Consider the following 13,636-nt stretch of genomic DNA (forward strand, 5'->3'; position numbering starts at 1 on the left):
TACAGTGGCTCACAACACCCTCTCCTGGCCTCTTCAGGCACCAGAAACTCATGCAACACACATGTAGCAAAACACATCTACATATTAAATAATGTTAACATTGAAAAAAAAACTCTTTAAAAAATAGAGTAGATGAAGAATTCTCAGTCACAGCAAAAGAGATACATTTTATGGAAGTAAAATCCCAAACAGAATGAACGTGATGGATGGAGGTGTCACTTTTCTTGTGTCCACCTGAACACAAGAGTAAAGAGAGGATTCTAACAAAGCAAGGCACAAGACCAGCCAGAGGTATGTCGGGTGGACATATTATAGGTAGCATGAAGAAACAGGAAGCACATATATGAGGCCTAGCTACCATCAGAGGTGAACGGGCAGCCTCATCAGAGATCTCCTTCACTTGCACAGGTCCTAAGGACACACAAACACATTGAGTGGCCAAATTGTACAACTAGATATTAAAGTAACCTTTATCTGAGCCATGTGTCATGATCAGTTTAGAGAACTAGGATTTGCATATTTTAGGGACACCTTCTCTTCAGGGCTTGGAATCTGATGTGTGCCAGTGGGGGGAAAATCCATTTACAGGTTCTTACTACAGCTCTAGTAATAATAAGCCTCTTGACTTCTCTTCCTTATCATTCATTTGCTTTTCAATTCTCTGTAACAAGTTTTAGCCTGACCACCACACAACTTTTGAGGGGACGTGTGTATGCAATCAGTTAGCATGTTTTTCTTACAACCTTTAAGCAGCCAACAAGAGAGTCCCATGAAGAACAAGTCATGTTTGTAGTTCCTGGCAGATATACTCAGTTTTCTCTTGACCAGTGAGTGCCTCCTCCAGAATGAAATCTGGTTTTGTTGTTATGGCTTCAACTATTTTCCCTCAGGTAATCACAGCCAAAAGTCTACTGACTCTTGACCAAACTGTCCTTCTCCAAGGTCCTCAGTGATTGGAGAACAAAGTCCACCACCATTGTAGTAGCTTATGGTCTTTCTGTTGCCCGAGGCACTGCTGCGATTTCACTGTTTTCAAATTCAATAACCTGGACTTCTGGGTGTAGTTAAACTGCCTGGTCTCTGTGTTTCTTCCTGTCATTCCTTCTCAGTTTTATTCATGAACAATTTTATCTTCTGATAACTCTAAGGAGTTAAGATTACATCTTTCATATCACTTGAAGTAATGAATTTAAGTGTATTGAATATTGCTACATGTCCACTAACCACATGGACCAGTATCTAACCATGCTATGCGTCCTCAAACGAAATAAGTAACCTTTTTCTGCTCTGTTAATTTCCCTATCTTATTTTGTCACACTGATTTTCACTCCCACACTGATATATTCTCTTCACCATTCTCTCCATCCTATTCCGTCTCACATCTAAGCACTATTCATCCTAACTCTCTTCACCTTCACCCACACTTTTAGGGCTCAGGTCCCTGAAATAAAACAGCTCTACTGCAGAAGCTACTGTTATTCTTACAGTCAGATCTGCGAGATCAATTCTGTCATTTGCCTGTCCTTAGACATTTTCAAGTTACTTGCTGTTCTCAAAGCCTATGTCACTCTGCGGCCAATCAACATTTCTATGATTTTGCACCCTGAAACACTATGTCAGTATTTTTCCCTTATTTGTATCCCTACTGCATTTGTACAAAACTATTTCTTGGCCACACATCCTGCATACTTTTAATTTAACCCCTTTTTATTGGCATGTGAGTTCTGGTTGGTTCATAGATTCTAAATCTCATGCCTAGTGTCTTTCTGTGAAGTCTTTCTTTCATAACTTTTTATCATCCCTTATTAAGGCCTCTGAAGCATCTTTGAACACACAAAATTCCAAGGCTATTGGCCTCAGGATTGTAGCCATCTTGACAGTAGAGACTTACTTTCGTTAATCTTCCTCGGCTTCTGTACAGAGCTGGCCAGCACAACATTAAAGTCTAAGTGGATACTGTCCAATGAACAAGGCAAACATCACCTGAGCCTTGAGAATACTGGAGTAGCAGTTTTCAGATGAAATGATTTTAGGTAGTATGATATTTAAAATTCCTAAAATAAGTCAGTAATTTAATGCATAATAAATAGAATACTATGTGCTGATATCTAGGCTGTTTCAGAGCCTAGTAAGCAGACAGAGTCTTCCTAGATGGTCCATTCTTCTTAAAAGGAAGACAAATGAACTTGGGATTTCAAAGCCAAGTTCACCAGATAATTACTCAAAGTGACAGGGAGATATTTCACTTTCTAATTCTTATTATCTCTGCCTGTAAAATGCTCATAGTTTAAAACCTACTTCTGAAGACAGCCAAATGAAAAACTATTTCTAAAGTGATTTTTTCCAGTGTCTGAAAGATGATACAAGTGAGAAATATCAGATAATACAATGTTTAAGTATCGATATTTTCCAAGGGATTTTTATCATCCATCAATAGGAGAATTTGGGTTTGGATTGGAATCACACAAACCAGTTTGAAAGTCAAGACAAACAAATGTGGTGTTCATTTTTATCCTAAGGCCTAAGAGCAAAATGTTCATCAGTTAGCCAATTGGGCTAAAAAGAAATCCACTTGATCTATTACTTCTTTCCTCTCATTGTCTTAATGGATTAAATGGAACATGGCAGGAGCTTCAGGAACCAAAAAGCATGGCTAAGGATATATTTTCCATGGGAACGCTGACTCCCTTGAAGAATTTCTTTGTGGAGTTAGGAAAGTTCTAGAGTAGGCAGTGCTCTCTAACCACCATAGGAAGACATGCTGGCTGCTAGGCAGGCAACACTTTGCTCTGGGATTTTTCCACTTCTAGTTGGAGTGCTAGTGCCTAGTTTCCTGGCCAGTTAACAGCAGCCCTAGTTGATACTCACTTCTTTATTGATGAAATGGGCACTGGAGATTCTGATGGGTGGTATGTACTATTAAAGCCAGCTTGTTCCAAACACACCTTATTGTTTTTACTGTGTTTATTGGCCGAATGCTTTATGGCCACTTTTGTTTTCTTTACAGCAACCATCTGTAGCTAAAAAATGAATTTGCAGTTTTCCAATCCAAATATACCCTTGTGACTATTAAGTAAGAAATACAAGCTTGTGTGCTGACTGTAGAGTCAATCACACCTAAACAACTCCAAAATATAAAGTTTATAACTTACATTTGAAGAAAAACCTACAGGCCTTTATTTTCCTACAACTTTCCCCCTTTTTTTTTCAGGATTCTAACTTTTCCACAAAATTACTTCCAGTTCTTGGAATTATCTTTACATGAATATTTTTATGAACCTTAATGGATTCAAAATGTATACAAGTAATAGATAAAGTGTTTGAAAACCTGGTATCTATGTTTATAGAAACTTGGGTATTGCCACAGTATGGTGCATGCTAGCCAATATTTACTTTCAAAACAGAAGAGAATTAAGAATGGGGCAAAATAAATACTGTAATGTAGTTAATATTTAGAAAATATTAGTGCATGCAACATTAAGATCACTGGGGCAAGGTAAACTCAGATTGTTAAAATGTTATAAATATGTTACTATAGACTATAAAATTCTGGAATGTGAAGGTGAACTTAATTTAAATTGAGGCTTTAGCTAAGCCCCCATCCACTTTTCCATAATAAAATGAACCTGGTTTCATAATTACTCAGAAGAACTGGAAACTACTGTGAAATCATTTGTGAGCAATAGATTCACAGGCATTAAAGTTATAGTCACTAGCTGTGCAGTGGTTCTAAACAGTCAGTGTCTGTGTGGCATGTCTAATCAGACAGTCTGCTTGTTAGTTCTAGCTTCGTCTTTTATTAGTCAGAAAATATTGGACATGTTATTTAATTTTTAAAGCTATGATTTGTTAGTCTTTACAGCAGGGGACCGTAGCAATGTCTTACAGGTTCCTATGTTGATATCATACGCATATGTATCCTGTGCAGACACCCACAGAACATAGTCAGCCTCCTTGTTAATATTCTAAGTTTTATACTTTTTGATATATAAACTGTTTGTGTTATTAAATTTAAAATACTTGGAGATTGTACTTATACTGCTATATTTAAATAGATTTCTATTGGTAGCATCATCATTAAAAACTTATATTATTTCATGTGCGGACCTTTTATTTGCATCTATATCTGTGTACTACATACAGGTCTCCTGCCCACACAGGCCAGAAGGCACCATCTGATCTCTAGAACTGGAGTTACAGATGGTTGTGAGGTGCGATATGGGTGCCCAGGATCAAATTGAGGTTCTTTGGAAGAGCAGCAAGTGCTCTTAACTGCTGAGTCATAGCCTCAGGGAAGAAGAAATTATGATCTGGCCTTCTATTCAACCTGCCTTTTGAATGATGGTCTTTACTTTTAAACTGGTATAATTTGAACCATTATATTTGAAGTGATTACATTCATGTTATTATTTAAATTGTTTAAAAGTCAAACATCTTTCTGTTTCCTATCTTTACATTTTCTTTCTTCCTTCCTTCCTTCCTTCCTTCCTTCCTTCCTTCCTTCCTTCCTTCTTTCCTTTCCTTGTCTGCCTCTATTAGTGTCATAATTTCATTTGATTAAGTAACTAGTTAAGATGATTAACTAACTTTCATAGGGTTTATAATACAAAATCTAAATTGATCTGAATTAACGTCCAGTAATATTATTCTGCTCCATATGCATGTAAATGACTGGAGTAGAATGCATCCGGTCTTACCTGATCTTTTATCTATTGCTGTCTTAGAACTTACTTTTATGCAAACTGATTACACATTAAATTCTATCTCACTTTTATACACTCTAGTGCCCTCTCCCTCCTGGCTTCTCTCCCTGTTGCTTCCCTCCCTCCTGAGTGTCCTCCCTCCCCCCCCCCCCCACCTTCTTTATTGTTGATGTTGACGTTTTTAGTTTTGAGAAAGAGTCTTACCAGGTAGCCCAGGCTGGCCTCAGTTTCATGATATTTCTGCCGCGACCTCCTTAGTACTGAGATTACAGTATGCAACATCTTGCCTGGCTTTATTTTATTTATTTATTTATTTATTTTTTTTGTGTGTGTGGCTGCAAGTTTCTGACTGGCATTCAATGTCATCTGCCTACACAACTTCCCTTAACATATCACAGGAGGATGTTCAGCTCTGAATTGATTCTGTATTGTTTGTGTGAGAAACTTTTTATTTCTCTTTCATTCCTCTTTTCCTAGCTATGGAGTTCTTGCTAGACAGGCTACCTAATGAAGCCCACAGATCCCGGATTTAGAGAGGCTCCTACATTGACTTTCCGTCTGGATGTTTCTCATAAGTACTCTGTCGTGATAGCCATACTTCTTTGTGGTTTCTACCTTCTTTTTGCCTGGTGGTTACCCTCCACATTTTCTAACTTCACACTCCAGTATTTTAATTGTGTTCGTGTGCTTGTACACACATGCTCATGCATCTGTCCTTCTTGGGGCCTGTGACTATTTTTCATTTTTGATTTCTTGTCCCTGACTAATTTTATAAAAAAAATTTTTTTTTAAATTATTTCTGCTCTGTTTTCTCCTTCTTCTCATTGGATTTCAATTGCACACATGCTACTGTCCTTTGAAATCCTCCCACACCACTGTCTGTCCTGTTTCTTATTCCTTTTTTCTTCTGTTTCAGTTCATGTAGTTTTCTACTGCTCTTGCATTGAATTCACAATTCCTTTCTTTGACCATGCTGACTCTACTTATGACTCTGGAAGCTTTACCTATGTAGTTATCTGCTCTTTTAGAATATTCATTCAATTACTCAATGTCCATTCCCCTTTTAAAAAATACTTACTTACTTACTTACTTACTTAATTAATTAATTGTGTGTATGTGTGCATACACACCAAGACACGCATGTGGAGATCAGAGGACTAGTGTGCTGGAGTTGGTTCTCTCCTTTTACTATGAATGCCCCAGACTGAGCTCAAATCATCAAGCTTGGTAGCAAGTGCCTTTACTTCATGAGTCATCTCCTTAACCCTACGTCTCATGTTTGAAGTAATCTGATCTTACATGCTAGGCTGACCCATTAGAAGAAATAAGTTACATTTTCTAGCACAATGTGGTTTCATCTATCCAGGAACAGGGTTGAATTTGGCCTTAGTATTTTGTGTTACCTGGTGGCTGTCCCATATGCTGGCTTGAGAGTTTCCTTAATTTTATTTCCCTCCTTGGTTTAGAGACTGTCTCCTACAGCTCCCCCAGGACTCCACACTGCCACCTTTGCTGGAATGGGAAAGAGAGTCTGTGTTGACATTTTTGTTAAGCCAAAATTGCTCCAGAGCAGCTGTGTTGCCTTTCTAATGAGAGGAGCTCCTGTCTGACCAAGAGACAATCTGTCTCCCAGAGGAAGGCTTCTGTTCTCATTTCCTTGTTCTATTTTCCTCCATTTCTTGCTGTCAGGTAAAGTGGCTCTCCATCATTGTCCTAAGGTGACAGTTTTCTTGTTCTTCTGTCTTTGAACCTTTCAGGTAGTGGAGATGTTGGGGTGGGGTTGGGGGTGGGGGTGGGGTTGTACCTAGCTTGGCTAGTGGCTGCTGCTCCCTCTCTCTGGCCCAGTGAGCATCCTGAGGACTCAGAGTTAGGCACTTTCACACTAACTAGTCCATGCTTTGCCTCTGAAGTATCCTGGCTCAGGTTCCTTTCTGTTGTGTATGCATCTTGAAGCACCTGTCATTGGTAGGGAAGGGCTCAAATTTCACTGATCCCTTTGGGTATCTATCTCTCTAGACATTTGGTATTGCTTGTGGTCCTAGCACTTTGCTAGATAACTTTCTGTATTCATTCTGATTTTGGCGATGCTGGTTTCTTATAAACTGGTATTATACCAGATATCTTCCAAACATTAATCCATGCAAATCTCAAGTAATACTGTCATCAATGTTATACCCATTTTATAGATGAATACTTCCATCTCAGCTGTGTTGTATACTTCAAGTCAGAAAAGTAGAATTAGGTGGATATGGGATTTGAATCCAAACCCCTAATTCATACTCATATGATATAAATTCTTCCTTGATCATGTTTTTCTCTACATTATCATTGATTTTTGTTCTCAGCTGATTCTTTCTCATTCCAAAATTAAGAAATTCTCCCATGGCATTATCTTCCTTCCCTATAAACTCTCTTGCTCCCCAAGATTAAACTACCAAACCCCTGTGTGTTCGTGATCTCTTACCATCATGACTATGAAAGGAGGCACTTTATATAGCAGTTTTAGAGGTCTCAGAAAAAGATCAATTGGCCTTGTTGCTTTGTGCTAGAGTATGCATATAGCACAAGTGCAGTCAAGGAAAATGACTGCCTTACACAGGAGGGAAAAGAAAAGAAGTGAGTGCACCTATTTTCTCCATATATTGAAGATTCTACCCTCTCCCTATGAAACCAAGATGGGGACCATGCTACTAACAATGGGCCTTCTTGGAGATTTTAGTTGTAGACTATAGTGCACCGCTATAGTCATTTTCTCTAACTTTAAAACTTCAGAACATCACCTCCACATTATCTTTCCCTTATACCTTGATGAAAGTACAAAGATAATCAGAGCAAACAATTCACACATCCATCCACTTCTCTACACCCCCTTATATCTCATTAGTCACATTTCTTATTGGTCTATTCATTCTTCAGATTTCTAACCACTGAAGCTTTTCTCTGCCTTGATGCTCTGTACCTCTAATGTCAAGTCCCAATCTTCTCTCTGAACTTGTGAATCATTTGATTTGTGCCACTGCTTCTTCTGTGTGTAATATGTACTTCAAATTATCAGCTGAAAATGGTGCCCAGTGTAGCCCACCATAAAACCCATCTTCTTCAACCTTGCAAACATGAATGTCATCTCATTGCCCAGACCTTAAAGGCATGCATCAGCCCTTGCTTATTCTCATATCTTACAATCAATCAGTTCATTTATTTAAAGCTTTAAAATGTGCTTAGACTCCAGGCTATGTCCACCTCTCATATTGAATATTATAACTCCTTCTTGAGGTAGTGTCATGGGACACGCTACTTGTAAAAGAACATGACTTTCACTTGCTATATGACCTCCTATTACTATTGCCAGATGTCCTTGGAAATAAGACTCCATAATGAAATTTTGACTAATGGGATGTAAACGTAAATTTTCTATAAATTTAGGAGAAACATATCTGTGGAGCTGGGGATGCACAGAATGATGGAAAGAATGAGAGAAAGGAGAATCTCTCTATACGGGAAATAACGAGAAACCCATTGAAAACCTAAGAGCCAATGTTGGTCTTCATCTCCCCACTGATCATAACATCCATTTTGTGTGTATTATGTAATCTGATTTTGGGCCAACTTTGAGCACATAAAAAAGGTGAGTACTCCCTAATTTCCTGTGAAGGAAGAAAAGAAGGAGAGCTAGTAGCATTTATTAAAGACACCTAGATATTCTCTGGCTTTCTTAGTTTACTTTGCTTAACAAGGCCTTTATCCATATATTTGTAAAGATTAAAAACATTTTAATTGCATTTTTCTCTGTGTATGAATGCACTTGTGAATGTATGTGTATATGCAGACCAAAAAGGGCTACTGAATCCCTGGGAGCTGACGATAAAGGTGATTGCGAGTTGTTCAATATGGATACTGAGAATTAACCCCAGTCATCTCCAAGAATGGTATGTACTTTCAACTATCAAATTATCTTTCTAACCCCTGTTACCCATAATTTATGGGTGTGATGTGATCGTCATGAGAAGGCTAAGGAAGGGTCTCAAAATGATGCCAGAATGGGATTCAGTTCCTCCTCCATGACTCTGAGTAGATGGCTTTATATAGTATGATTGGACACTCGTCATAGACTGGATTAGGTCTAACAAATGACGTGGTTTTGTCCCACAGAAATGCACATTCTACATATCAATATGCCAGGACTCCACAGTGATGGAGTCAAGACATGTCAGTTCTAGTTGAGAACAGTGACATGCATTTTGTTATCACAAATTATATGGACCGAGAAGTTCAAACGACAGGATTTGTTCTTGCAGTTTTAGAAAGTCCAAAATTAGGTGCTGGCAGATCTATGTTTTTGTTTGTTTGTTTTGTTTTTGTTTTTGTTTTCCCTTAAAGGACAGTGATTCCATTCATGAAAGTTCTATCTTTGTTAATTAATCACCTTTTAACAATCCCAGCTAATATTGTTACACTGGCATATGAATTAGCCATATGCTATCTGATTTCTGAGAAGGCACAAATGTTCAGATCATAGAATGTTCAAGAAAGGCTAATTAACTTCTTCTAAAGTTTATACAGGGACGTGGTTGACTATTGGATGTAAGCATTTGAATCTGTGGAATACTTATATATTTAAGGCATTTGAAATACATACCTATATATAAAGCATATCCTAGAAATGATTCCTTCAGCTATCCAGTATTTATAGCAAATGTTTGAATTAAGCATGTTTTGGGTTGCTAGTACGTATTGTAAGCCTGTGGACCAATTTCCCTCCTAATGGTTGTACAATATTCCCAAGAAAAAGGAAGAGCATAGCTTTCAGGTAATGGTACTTGGTATGGCTCGTCTAGTGGCAAAGCATGAGCTGGGTGGGCCACTGCATACACTGTACCCATGGGTGCACCACAGCAAGGCCCAGGTCCTTGGGCTGTCTTTGCCTTACCTTCTAGCACACACAGTGAGCATCTACACAGTGTTCGTTTGTTCGTAGTTGCAGCAAAGCAGCAATCTCTCCACTGAGTATAGTTTTAATTTGCACACTGGTTGTGGTCTCCAACTTTCATGAAAGTAAGTTCAGGTAACACCTTTTTATAATGAAACGTGATTTGTGTTAAAATGCCATCGACCTGTATATACTTAAAAAATTATAACAGAATCAACTCTAGTTACTTTTTTTTTTGTTTCTATCTCCATATTTGGAATTTTTGAAAAAACTGTAAATGTTAAGGCTAAAGGGGAAATTTTGTTTGGCAGCATTAGGGCACAGGGACCATACTGGGGAAATATTCATTAATGTTCAGTAATCTAAGAATCCTCAGTGTCTAATTATCAAAGTGAGTTTAATTACCACAGGCACCCATTCATTTAATTGGCTGGAAACATAAGAAGAAATTAAATGATACCAATTCCAATTTGGCCCCAAAGTCTCATTCCATATTTATTTATCATCTGTATAAAAAAGGTGCTTGCTGCCAGCTCCATGTGCTGAAATAAGCCCCCCAAAGCACCACAGTGGCTCAGCATGCTCTGTCTGAACCAAGGACCCATTTAGAATGAGTGAGGCCCTGCATTTTCACACATCACATATATTGTAAGTATTCGCTTGGTGTTTGAAATTGGCAGGATAATGGGTTTCATAACCAATTGCTGTAGGTCTAACTGATGCCTCTCAGAGGTACTATGACCTCAGAGTAGTGAAGAAAGTCAAAGATGTCCTGCAGGGTCGTGACCTTATACATGTGCCTAGAAACCTTCCGTTTCGTGGCCTGGCATCCTCTGAGCACCATTTGATGCTCTGTGGTTTCTCTCTGGAGAGAGAAGCTTAGCTTATTGGCTGTCCTCATAGAGAGAGGACTGGGAAACTTGTCGTTCTTGCTCTCACAGGTCTTGCTGTTCTGCTTAGGAGTATATTCACTCCCAGGTAGGCTAATTGGACTGTGGCATGCTGGGAGGAGAGAACTTGGCTCACTTTTGCGCCATCTCATCATTTCAAATCTCAGCACATGTGCTGCACCTTGCACCTGGCTTTCAGCAACTTTCCATGAGAAGAGATTCTCTGAGTTTGGGAAGGAAGAAGCTTCTTAGATACTGGAGTAGGATGTCCCCCCCATTTGAAAGGAACTCAAACAGCCTGACTGAAAGGACAGAGTCAATACAGGACACACCAAGACCAGCACAAAGGAGATTTATTTGCCCAGAGGGACAAAGGACAGGGAATAAGAGACAAAAGATGAGGGAGCAGGAGAAAGGAGCAAGGGGTAGGAGGGAAAGGACATTTGTCCCAGAGGACAAAGGACTGCCTCTGGATAGAGAGGAGACAGACAAAGCCCATGGGCAAATGGCAGTTTATAACGGTAAGAGAGGAACCCTGTGCTAGGCTGAGGCATTTAATTTTGATTGCACGTGTTAATTAGGTGAGTCAGAAGGGGCTTTTGATTGTTGGATTTCAATACTTTAATAGCTGTACATTGGTGGTCAGCCTTAGGGGGAGAAAATGGTCAAATAAGGGAATAGACCTTGAGGGCTAGCTTTAGGAATGTTACTCAATGGGTTTTAGAAAGGTGGGGGCAGGGGAGAAAGGTAAAAGGCAAAAACTATCCACACCATGTTTACCATGCTCTGGCTTGCTACAGCCCTTCACTGAAAATGACAGCCAGCAATTCACTGTCATCCACAGTAAACCTCAAAGGAAAAGGGGACTAAGAGATGGTTCCCTCTCAAGTAGACAGTTTTCTTTATAACCTATTTATTATTTTATCTACTGGTAAGTTCTCCCCACCCCTCATTTTCTCCTTCATGGAGAAGTCACCCAATACTCTTAATATTAAAATCGCTCTTAAGCAAATGTTCAAGAAATACCAACTGACCATGATTTATGTCATAAAGAATGAAAGACATACTATTTTTATTACTATCATTATTATAAATACTTTCCAGACCTTTAATACAATCCACAAGTTGTCAAAAGACCCCCGCTACTTAAATCAATAGAAAACCTGAGGGCCTCACCCCCTGTTGCTCTGTATGAGTACAGCCTTACAACTTTAGTTTCTGAGACTCCACATTTGCTAGAACAAACTGCTACATCCTTATGAATTCTGGTGCTCACTTCATCTTCGGCTGGCAACCCTTCTGATTTACACAGCACTGCAAAGTCAAAGGGACAGTAACATTCTTCCTTTGCCACTTTCAAAACCTTGGCAGGATTTTTTCCTCTCAACATAGTCTGAGGGAAGAAGAATAAGGCTTCCCCAAACAGCTGGACTTTCCAACATGAATCTTGCTTAAACCTCAATCACAAATTATTTAATGTGCAGCCTGCTGCCAAAGGCTGTAGCCAAGTTCTTCTTCGTATTGTGCAGGAGAGTAAGACTTAGCACAATGCCATCCCTAGCCCATCTCTGTCTTTAAGTAGTCCTGAACACAGTAATTTATTTTGGATGGTAGACTATATGAATTTTAACATATTTCACTTGGAAGAGATGGGCTAGTACTTTAGCAGAAACTTAAAAATAATAAGGGAAAGATTTGAAACCTGTAAGCTTCAATTTTTTAAAACCTACTTTAATAAGGGCTCTCAAATTCTTTGACAAGAGTGATACAAATTAGGAGAGGGAAAAGTAGAAATTGAACAGTAAAAGAATACATTAATTCCATCTTCCTATTTCCATTGAGCTGCCTCATTGTTTACCTAAGAATCAATGGTACCCGTGGGGTATGGATAACGATAAACACCAGCAAAGCAGTTGTTTCTGTAGTGTCAGTGCATTCAGATTGTAAGCTTCATACATGTCCAGTAAAGTGCAGGGGCATATTTAGGTGACATATCAAGACATGGCACACTACATTAACCTTTAACTTAAAAAATAAAGTAAATATGTTTTAACATGCCTTTTCCTACCTACTAAGTATGACAGCATCGTATATGCTACCATTTCTGGTTAAATATATGTGCAAGCATTTGTAGCAATGCAAGCATTAGCCAAGCATTTGTACAAGGCTGTGCATTTTATATCCTGTTCTGTTCACGGTAAATTTCACATGGGCCTGTGTCAATAGTAATGTGATGGTTTACATATGCTTGGTCCAGGGAGTGGCACTATCTGGTGTGGCCTTGTTGGAGTAGGTATGTCACTGTGGGCATGGGCTTAAGACCCTCATCCCAGCTGACTGGAAGTCAGTATTCTGCTAGCAAGCTTCAGATTAAGATGTAGAACTCTCAGCTCAGAGCTGCTGGTGCGAAGGTCACAGACAAAATGGTGCCCCCGGTTCAGGTCTCTCCAATCAAGTTTGGTCGATACTCCGCTCTGATCCTCGGCATGGCATAAGGCGCCAAGCGCTACAGTTACCTAAAACCAAGGGCAGAGGAGGAGAGGAGAATCGCAGCGGAGGAACAGAAGAGACGAGATGAGTTGAAATGGACTGAGAGAGAACTGGCAGAACTCAAGATTGACAGCATTCTCAAGTGAGGCATCCTCAGTGAGCTTGCTTTTCTCTAGTCGTTGAGGATGAATAAAGCTTCATTGTGTGATGCTAAAAACAAAACAAAACAAAAAACAAACAAAAACAAAAAAACAAACTCAGCTCCTCCTGTACCATGCCTGTCTAGATGCTGCCATGCTCCCACCTTAACGATAATGGACTGAACCTCTGAACCTGTAAGCCAGTCCCAATTGAATGTTGTCCTTTATAAAAAGAACTTACCTTGGTCGCAGTGTCTGCTCAGAGCAGTAAAACCCTAACTAAGGCAGGTAATAATAGTATTTATTGGATGTTAACAGGTACTAAGCACTTTAAGTAAATCTTCTGTGAGCACTCACAGAATAATCAACTTTTAGTGGGTGTTTCACTGTGCATTAGAAAGGTTAATATCTTCCACTTATAAAGCTGGATTGTATCTTTCTTTGAGGTTATGCAGGTACTTTAATATATAAAATTAGAAGACCTGC

The 13,636-nt window shown here is 39.1% G+C and overlaps 1 pseudogene; it reads left to right on the plus strand.

Annotated features, from left to right (window-relative positions):
• The first annotated feature begins 12,943 nt into the window (after positions 1-12,943).
• On the plus strand, positions 12,944-13,156 carry LOC114622697 (annotated as a pseudogene).
• Positions 13,157-13,636: the final 480 nt, after the last annotated feature.

Source organism: Grammomys surdaster, unplaced genomic scaffold (genome assembly GCF_004785775.1).
Source record: "Grammomys surdaster isolate TR1022 unplaced genomic scaffold, NIH_TR_1.0 191, whole genome shotgun sequence".
In the NCBI taxonomy this organism is placed as follows: Eukaryota; Metazoa; Chordata; class Mammalia; order Rodentia; family Muridae; genus Grammomys; species Grammomys surdaster.